General features: G+C 45.2%; 1 long non-coding RNA gene across 1 annotated transcript; it reads right to left on the bottom strand.

Moving 5' to 3' along the window:
- Positions 1–4,154: 4,154 nt before the first annotated feature.
- On the bottom strand, positions 4,155–5,631 carry LOC142831296 (uncharacterized). Its single transcript, XR_012907018.1, has 2 exons — positions 5,528–5,631; positions 4,155–4,339 (listed from the first exon to the last, which is right to left on the bottom strand). It is a non-coding gene; the product is annotated as an uncharacterized LOC142831296 (long non-coding RNA).
- Between the last annotated feature and the right edge of the window lie 3,822 nt (positions 5,632–9,453).

The raw sequence follows: 9,453 nt of genomic DNA, 5'->3' as shown, positions 1-9,453 counted from the left end.
GCCAGGAGTCCTGTGGCACCTTATAGACTAACAAGTGTTGGAGCATAAGCTTTCCTGGGCAAAGACCCACTTCATCAGATGCATGTCTGACGAAGTGGATCTTTGCCCAGGAAAGCTTATGCTCCTACACTTCAGTTAGTCTATAAGGTGCCACAGGACTCCTTTCCGCTTTTTCAGATTCAGACTAACACAGCTCCCCCTCTGATACTTGACTTTCCATCACTGGAGATATTTAAGAGCAGGTTGGATAGACATCTGTCAAGGATGGTGTAGATGGTGCTTGGTCCTGCCATGAGTGCAGGGGCCTGGGGTTGATGATCTCTCGAGGCCCCTTCCAGTTCTAATATTCTATGAGGCTATGTCTACACTACCAGTTTTCTCAGCAAAAATATGCTAATGAGGGACTCATTTGCATGAGTCATGATCTCATTTGCATATTTTCTGCTGAACCTTTTTTGCACTGGGGTTTTTGCACAAAAACAAGCAGTGTGGATGTTTTCTTTTTGTGCAACCTCTCCCCTCCCTTTTTTGCAAGATCGGTATACCTTCTTTTTTGGGGCATAAGGATCTTGCGGGAAAAGGGGGTATTGTGCAAAAAGAAAACATTCACACTGTTTTCAGCATAAATATGCAAATGAGACCATGACTCATGCAAATGAGTCCCTCATTAGCATATTTTTTGCTGAGAAAACTCGTAGTGTAGACATAGCCTCATTTTATGACTTCTAGAGCAAGAGTTTGTCCTCAGTCATTGCCAGGGATTTATTCACTTTCGGAATGCCCACAGAGGACTTAATTGTCCTAGGCACTGTACAAATCCATTGATTGTGATTACTTTCAATGAGCAACTCTCCAAATACATAATTGATCATTATATCATCCCACCCAGGACCCAGGGACCTGCTGTCACATACGTGACACAGCACAGTCACATGTATAAATGCCACGAGGGCTCTGATGTTCCCCAAGCACATAGAAAAGAACTCTAGGCCCAATGGAGGGTGATTTTACATCACCTGAACTGAATTCAAATCACTGGAAACCAAGGTGCTTTCCCCACTGGTATCTGCATAAAACCTAAGTAGACTCACTGTCATTAAAAACCAAGCCGCTTCTATATCTATGTCACGTTGGACAAGCCCATTAAGGCACTTGGCTTGCTCTGGAGAATGTACATTCCATGGGCCCAATCCTGGAAACACACACATGCTTCCCTTTCAAGTCATTCCATTGAAGCTAGAGGGACTACCCACATGCATAGTGTTAAGCACATGTGTGTTTACAAGATCAGAGCCTCAGGGGGAAAAACCCCAATGCCCAGGAGAGAGAGGTGACAGGTGAGAGAGGGAAGGCTGGGGAGAGGGTTATGTAGGTGAAGAAAAAAGGGGAGGGACAGCCTCAAGAGGTGGGTTTGAAGGAGAAGGAAGGGGTGATAACACAGCAGGCTGGGCGAGCCTGACAGAGAGGCAGGTAGGATGGGCAGCTGGGGGAAACAGGGGTAGAGATGCAGGTGGTGGCAAGGCACAGCCTTGCTGAGGATGTCAAGGAGTGGTGCTGTTAGAGGCAAGGAGCCAACAGATGTGGGATGATGGGTCTGGAGTGCTACTAAGGAAGAAGAGGCCTCTCCCAGCAGCATTTCAGCAAACCATCTTCTTCCCAGCCCCTATGCTCATCTTCCTCCTTTGACTACAATTCACAAGCAGGAACCCCTACGCATATTGCTACACACTCACACTGTACAGCAAGTCGAGATTCTTTGCATGAAAAATGGCCTTTTAAAAAGGCATCGCCGATTAAGGGCTGCAGCTGGAATCCGTTCAACAGAAAATTATGCAGCAGGCACATTGTATAATTTTACAATTTGAGTACCTCTCCTTTTGCAGTTGGTGCACTGACGTGTTTTGACAGCGCAGTACTGTAAACCCATCATCATCTTTCTTGCAAGAGTCTTTGTTTCAGGCTATAGGGCGAAGGAGAGAAAAGTTGCCTAAAGTTGTATGAAGTGAGATTGCCCACAAGAGAAGTGCCCGCCACTCAGCAGTTGACTTCCCCTGTTGATCCAACAGAGCCCATGTTCATGACCCTTTCCTTTAAACTCAGTCATACTGGGGAGAGTAGGGATTACTTTCCTGACTGTTTAATGAAGGAAGGATGGGGCCCCTTTGCCAAGACATAAAGACACCTTGGAGAAGGAAAGACCAACAGCTGTGACGTTCCCTTCCAGATCTGTAGGAATGATGGAAGATCAGTACTCTCACTACTTCTCCACAGTTTTCTGCTTCCCAACTTGCCAAAGGGAGCTGTGTCTGGTGATGCTAAGACTTTTTCATTGGAGTCACAGATGATTATAAACTGGGATGAACCCATCCACTGACCTGGTTTGCTGCCAAATTAATCAAAAGAGGAGCTCGGTCTGAGCCTACTTCAATCGAGGTGGGGTGTACCTGCACAGTTCCATGCAAATCCTTAGTGTCAGGATCCTGGATTCCGCCAGAGGAGCAAGAAAGCTCAGCATAGACCCTGAGTTTCCACTGATACCACTCAGTCATGGTAAGGTTGAGGTCTCTTTCTTAGTTTAGATCAGGGGTGGCAAATTCAGCCTGATCCAGCCCACCAAGCATTTCTCTCCAGCTCACCCAGCTGATTAGCAGAGCGTGAATACTTACAGCCGCTGCCTGTGTTCCATCGCCCATCCCCACCTTGCTCTGTCTGGCTGCCTGCCCAGGTAGCTCCTGCTGGCTGTGCAGAGCAAGGAGTGGTGGAGGAGAGAGGGAAGTGCTGTGTCAGGGTGTCCTCCCCACCCCTGTTCCCCATCTCTGCGGCGCAGGGGGAGGGAGACACACAGTGGAGCTGCTCCATTCTGAAACATGGATGGTAAGTGATTCAAAAGAGGATCTGTCTTAAAAGGCAGTGGCCTGTTTGTAAGATTTCAGTGCGCATGGATGCACTCTCTCTCCTGCTCTCTCTTTCTCACACACACACACACACACAGGCACGCACTTCCCCCCATACTGTATCGCTGCAGAGTGGGGGAGGGGAAAACAACAGAGCAGGACAGTTTTCCCGGTCTTAAAGAGACAGCCTATGGCTTATCTCAGAAACTTACCTAGCAGTAGCCAGCACACACACTGTGTCACTGTCACACCCACCCAATCTGTGCTACACTGTCTCTGTGCCACACACACACACACACACGCACACACACACACACACACACACACACAGTCACTATCACGCACACACTCTCCCATCTCTGTGCCATGCACATTCAATGTGTCACAAAGTGTCTCACACTCACACTCTCTTTCTCTCTCTCTGTAGCCCCCAGCCTCAACCCCTTCCACCAAGGCCCTGCCTCTTGGGGGGACAGGGACATGAAGCAAGCCCATGCCCATGTACCAGAATTAACAAAGTGGCCCCCTGTGAAAATTATTGCCCACCCCGGTCTAGATATTTTGCTGATCCTTTCATTCCTAAACCTCTTGATTCCAGAAGAGGAACTGGTGGATGGTGTGAAGTACTTTTAAAACTGATGAAGTGAGGTTTTGGCCAATGAAAGCTTATGCCGAAATAAATCTATTCGGGCATGTCTACACAGAAGAGATCTTTCGCGATACCGAGGTATCCCAAACTAGCTACCCCGCATCTTAGAAATGCGGCCGTTATTTTGAAATATTGTTCAAAATAACGGGTGCGCTGTTTCGCTATCCTAGTAAACTTCATTGCACAAGTGATAAGGGATGGCTCAAAATAGGATACACAATTGGCATAGCGTAAATTGCTTATCTTAATTTGAGTTTAGGGTGCTGTGTAGAAACACCCTTCATCTTCAAGGTGCCATCAGACTTCTTGTTACCACGCCTTAATGTTGCTTCTGTCCTATCATAAAATGGAAGCAAGACTGGAGCCTTGCAAAATGGGCAATTCCTGCCCCTTCTCTATCCCCATGACCAATCTCCATATCTGACAAGAGTTGGGAGAGAGGGGACCAATTGTTTGGGAGGAACATTAATAGATCTTTCCCTAAAAATGACCCCATAGGAACCAAATCGCCTGTCCCTCACTGTGCCAAGGACAGGCTTAAAATTGCTGGGAATGGAACCGTTTCTAGACCATTTGCCAGAATTAATGGAAACTACAAGTAACGAGAGACCTAATATTTCCCAAGTGTTTAAGTATCACCTCTGCTGTCTTCAACCACTTGCTCAATCAAAGAAGGACAGAGGTTCTCTCCCACTAAGTTCATTGTAGCTCATTGTTCAGCTCATGATTATCAAGCTGGTTCTATGCAACACGTTCATATCTTGAATTAAGTATCCAGACTTTTCTTGGCAATCTCCTGGGAGAAGGGGTAGAGAGCATCATTTTAGGAAAATATTGGCATTGATTTTCAAACTACCAGTGAAAGTCAGCTCTGGCAGGCCAAGAATCAAGGGACTTCCTTGCCTTGAAGGCCAACAGGAGCTGGGTAGCGATTCACCTCCCATCCCTTTGAGGGTCCCACACACTGAAGGCAATGAACACAAGCACATGATTAGGCCAAATAAATAAAGAGGTCTAGAAAAGTTTAATTTGGCAACAGGAGAGGTGAGTCTTCCTATTTACCATATCAAAGTACTCTGAGGCCAGAAAATCATGAAGAGGAAGGATGAAAATTCTCCCATGCCTTGTTTTCTGTATAATGCCATTCTTGGTTCTTAATTCCCTAGTTCAGTGCTACCTATTAGTTTACATTTTCAGAGCAAAATTCTCCACTTCTGTCTGCACTGCAGCTCTCTATTGTGTATTCTGCACTCGCTGCGCAGGCAGAATTTCCCCTGATGTCAGGAGTTCTGAGTGAGGAATGAAGGCAGAATTTGCAATGTGGAGCTGCAGTGCAGATGGGAGTGGGGACATTTTGCCCTCAGTCTGATGAACGCAAATATTCTGACCTAAACCAGGACTCTGGGTGTAACCTTTATGTTTCTTTGATATTCATTTTCTTGATCTTGGGATGTGTTTTCTGCAGATTTCAGTTTGTTGGTGCAGGCATGTTAACGTTTCTTTTGCTCCCAGGGAGAATTACAAATGCATCTCTGTGACAGCGCATTGGGGTCCCCCGTCTCCTGCACCCCGAAATGGCACGTACAGACTCCACCAGCCAGTAGAATGGAGGTAGTTTATTGCTTCTCCAGGATATAGCACAGCACAGATGTAATCTGGTTACAGGAACTGGGGCTAAGAGGCCTCAGTGCCCCCCTTGAGATGGGGGAGTCCCAGCCCCCCTCCCCAGCTCCTTCTCCCCTGCTTTCCAGACAGGAACTAACTACCTCTCCTCCAGCCCTTCCCCCCAGCCAGGGCAACATTCACCTTCCTTTATTCCTCTCCATGGGGGTTAGCTGGTCGGACGGGTTGAGAGATCCCTTTGCATAATGACCCATCCCTGTCCTCCTGGGCTGTGGTACCGGCGGCAGCCAGTGGGGTTACCACAGACCCATAGAAACCACCAAGTTCCCCCCCACTACGTCACAATCTCCTTTCAACTTACCAGGCCTGGAACTAAGATTTAGTTTAGCAGGGAAAGATTTCTGCATTCCTCTTTTTATATCCATCTCCATGGAAGACAATCCTGAATGAATTCCTGAACAATTTATCTCAGACGTTCTGATTGTCAATACCTCACCCATTATGACCTAAGTGCAGATTCATTCTGACAGACATTTCCATACTCTCAAAGGTGCCACTTTGATACTTTCACTTCAAACAATACAGGACAGGGGCCTGATGTGGGCACAGGTGTCTGAGAAAAGCAAGGTCTTTGATTATGTTGACTTACTTCTGAGACTCTCATTATTAAACAGAAGCTAGCAGCTGTAAGTGGGACCAATCTATGGGCTACCACCTCACAGTTAAAATAAAAACTTAAATGCAGTAGCTCTCAATCATCTGGCTGGGAGTTGGCCCGGTGAATTCACTTTCAGCAGGCCAACCCCTCCCTGCTCCTCGAAACAAAACAAAACAACCCCCTCCCCACATATACATGGACCTCTCTAGTCCAGCATTCTCTGGTCTGGCAACATCTGTGGTCCGGCATGATTTTAATTAGCCAGGTGTCCACTTATTATGGGTGTGGCTAAGTGTCCCACAGTCCCATACAATTTATTTACAGCCACCAGTCCTGGCTTTCTGGAAGTGGATCTGGCCCACGAAAGCTCATCACCTAATAAATCATCTTGTTAGTCTTTAAAGTGCTGCATAGTCCTGTCTTTTGTTTCAGCAAGACCAGACTAACATGGCTACATCTCTATTAGAGTTTTGTGCTGTTATTTAGCTCTAATTCACTCCTAAATGTCTTCTAAGAGCCCAGTAAGCTCTGGAAGTGTGAGTAATGTTGCTAGACAATATTGACCTCCCATGGTCTGGCAAATTCTCTGGTTTGGTCCCAAGGGTGCCGGACTAGAGAGGTTCAACCTGTGTATGAAATTATACTTTGCAGAAAAGCATTGGAAAGTTCATCTTGGCACAGACCCTTATCATAGAATCATAGAATACTAGGACTGGAAGGGACCTCGAGAGGTCATCAAGTCCAGTCCCCTGCCCTCATGACAGGACCAAATACTGTCCAGACAATCTCTGATAGACATTTATCTAACCTACTCTTACATATCTCCACAGATGGGGATTCCACAACCTCCCTGGGAAATTTATTCCACTGTTTGACCACCCTGACAGTTAGGAACTTTTTCCTAATGTCCAACCTAAACCTCCCTTGCTGCAGTTTAAGCCTATTGCTTCTTGTTCTATCCTCAGAGGCCAAGATGAACAAGTTTTCTCCCTCCTCCTTATGACACCCTTTTAGATATCTGAAAACTGCTATCATGTCCCCCCTCAATCTTCTCTTTTCTAAACTAAACAAACCCAGTTCCTTCAACCTTCCCTCATAGGTTATGTTCTCTAGACCTTTAATCATTCTTGTTGCTCTTCTCTGGACCCTCTCCAATTTTTCCACATCTTTCTTGAAATGCGGTACCCAGAACTGGACACAATACTCCAACTGAGGCCTAACAAGCGCAGAGTAGAGCAGAAGAATGACTTCTTGTGTCTTGCTCACAACACACCTGTTGTTACATCCCAGAATCATGTTTGCTTTCTTTGCAACAGCTTCACACTGCTGACTCATATTTAACTTGTGGTCCACTATAACCCCTAGATCTCTTTCTGCCGTACTCCTTCCCAGACCATCGCTTCCCATTCTTCTTATTCACAGCTACCCTTTGTGCCCTGCTGCCTTGATGGAGATGCCAAGACGCTGTGTTCAGGCTAACAGGAAGCTAATCTGCTGTCTGCTGCCAGAAAAGTGCTGCTGCTCCATATTTTTTCTCTCTCTGAAACAATTTTTGATCCAACTGCCCTTATACAAGCAACTACTCAGCAGGGACAGAAGACCTGTTAGAATCACACCAAACATCACCTGGACCAGCACCCTGCCTCTGACAATAGCCATGTGCTTCAGAGGAAAGTGCAAGGTGAAGAGGTCTGCTTTAGAAAGCAGTGAGCTTTGGGATTTTAAAGCCCAGAATTAAGCTTCCTATAGCCTTCTGTATGCCAATGGCTTATGGTACATTTTCCCTCTGCTGCTGACAGTGTTTCAGTCTTTCAGGAGAAGATGTAGTAAGTAGAGAGGGCTCCGGACAGACACTGTGGTTAGCACCTTTTTACATAAACTGGTTCAGAGCTCCTCTCAGAGTTTCACCAGCACACCCCCTCATGTAGACAAGATAACTCCAAAATCCAGATGTATGACAGAGAGATGTTACTCTAACAACCAAAGTAGTTATAAGAGCCAAAAGCTGGAGGCTGAAGTTAGTAAAGTTTAACGGGAAATAAGATGCATATATTTAAGTGAGGATACTTAACTATTGGAACAGCTTCCTTGTGTAACTTTCTAAATTCTCTCACTTGGAGTCTTTAAATCAAGACAGATTATCTTTTTAAAAGACAGGCTCAAGTACAACCACAAGTTGTGTAGATGCAGGAATCACAGGGTGAAATCTATCGCCTGCAGAATAGTAGAGTAATCATAAAAAAAACCCTAAAAATCTATTAATTTAAACAAGTCAGACAAGATGTGTCAATACCCTTTACCACTGAGAATGCTTATACATGCACAATTACTTTGTGTGTTTGGGATGAGAGAAAATTAAACTCAAACTCTGCACTCAGGCTAATACGCTTACAGCCACCTAATATTTCCAAGATTGATGGTGACTCAAGCTAGGAATCCATGGTCCAGAAAGGAAAAGGGTTAACATTCAATAAACTGTCTGATTACAGTTCATGTGCTTTCCCCCAGCCAGGAGACTGAAATCCCCAATGACTTCTTAAAATCACAGAATCCTAGGGGTGGGAGAGCTCTCAGGAGGTCATTTAGTCCAACCCCCTGCTAGAAGCAGGACCAAGCCCAACTAAACCATCCTGGCCAGCGCTTTGTCAAGCTGGGATTTAAAAACCTCTAAAAAGAGACTCCACCACCTCCGAGGTAACCCATTCCAGTGCTTCACCACCCTCCTAGGGAAATAGATTTTTCTAATATCCAACATAAACCTCCCCCCCTGCAACTTGAGACTATTGCTCCTCGTTTTGTCATCTGTCACCACTGAGAACAGCCTTTCTCCATCCTCGTTGGAAACTTCTATCAAATCCCTCTTCACTCTTCTCTTCTGTAGACTAAGTGAGCCCAAATCCCTCAGCCTCTCATCATAAGTCATATGCTCCAGCCTCTTAATCATTTTTGTTGCCTTTCGCTGGACCTTCTCCAGTGGGTCCACATCCTTTCTTCACGCTCTCCTCCTGCTTATATGTGATACACACAGCCAATCAGGGAACAAAACTAATATCAGGTGCCTTGACGTGACCAGCCACAGTCAACCAAGCTTGAATATCAACTGTTGAGTACCAAATACATTTAGAAAACTCTGTAATCAACCCAGAGTACATTTTTAAAATCTGAAGAAACTGCAGCCTGGTTTTAGACATCCCAAGAGAACAAAGGGAGCACACTTCATCAAGTAATAATACACTCAAACCTAATTATAACATAAATCATACTCTAGTCTTTCAGCCTAGAAGAAGCTTCGTAGCATGGTTCCAGTCAATATGCTTGTTAAGAATATTTTTGTCTATGTTTGACATGAATTTACACTACAAGCATGCCAGCAATGACTGTCCTGGGAAATAGTTGAAAAGCAAAGTTTTTACAGCACTGACGTTGACAATTATTTTTTAAAATGACTGGAGCTTCAGTAGCATACATTCAAGTCCGAGTCTGAAGGCTCCCATTTGTAATAATCAAAAAGCAGGCTTCACTCACAAAATATTCATATAACATCACACATTTTTCTTGCAAAATAAATGGAGAGAAATAGTTGCTGAAATGAATACAATATTCCCAAATGACACACACACACACACAAA

The sequence above is a fragment of the Pelodiscus sinensis genome, chromosome 13 (assembly GCF_049634645.1).
Source record: "Pelodiscus sinensis isolate JC-2024 chromosome 13, ASM4963464v1, whole genome shotgun sequence".
NCBI classification, from domain to species: Eukaryota; Metazoa; Chordata; order Testudines; family Trionychidae; genus Pelodiscus; species Pelodiscus sinensis.
The sequence above is the reverse complement of the archived record's forward strand: the minus strand, read 5'-3'. Positions and strand labels throughout refer to the sequence as shown.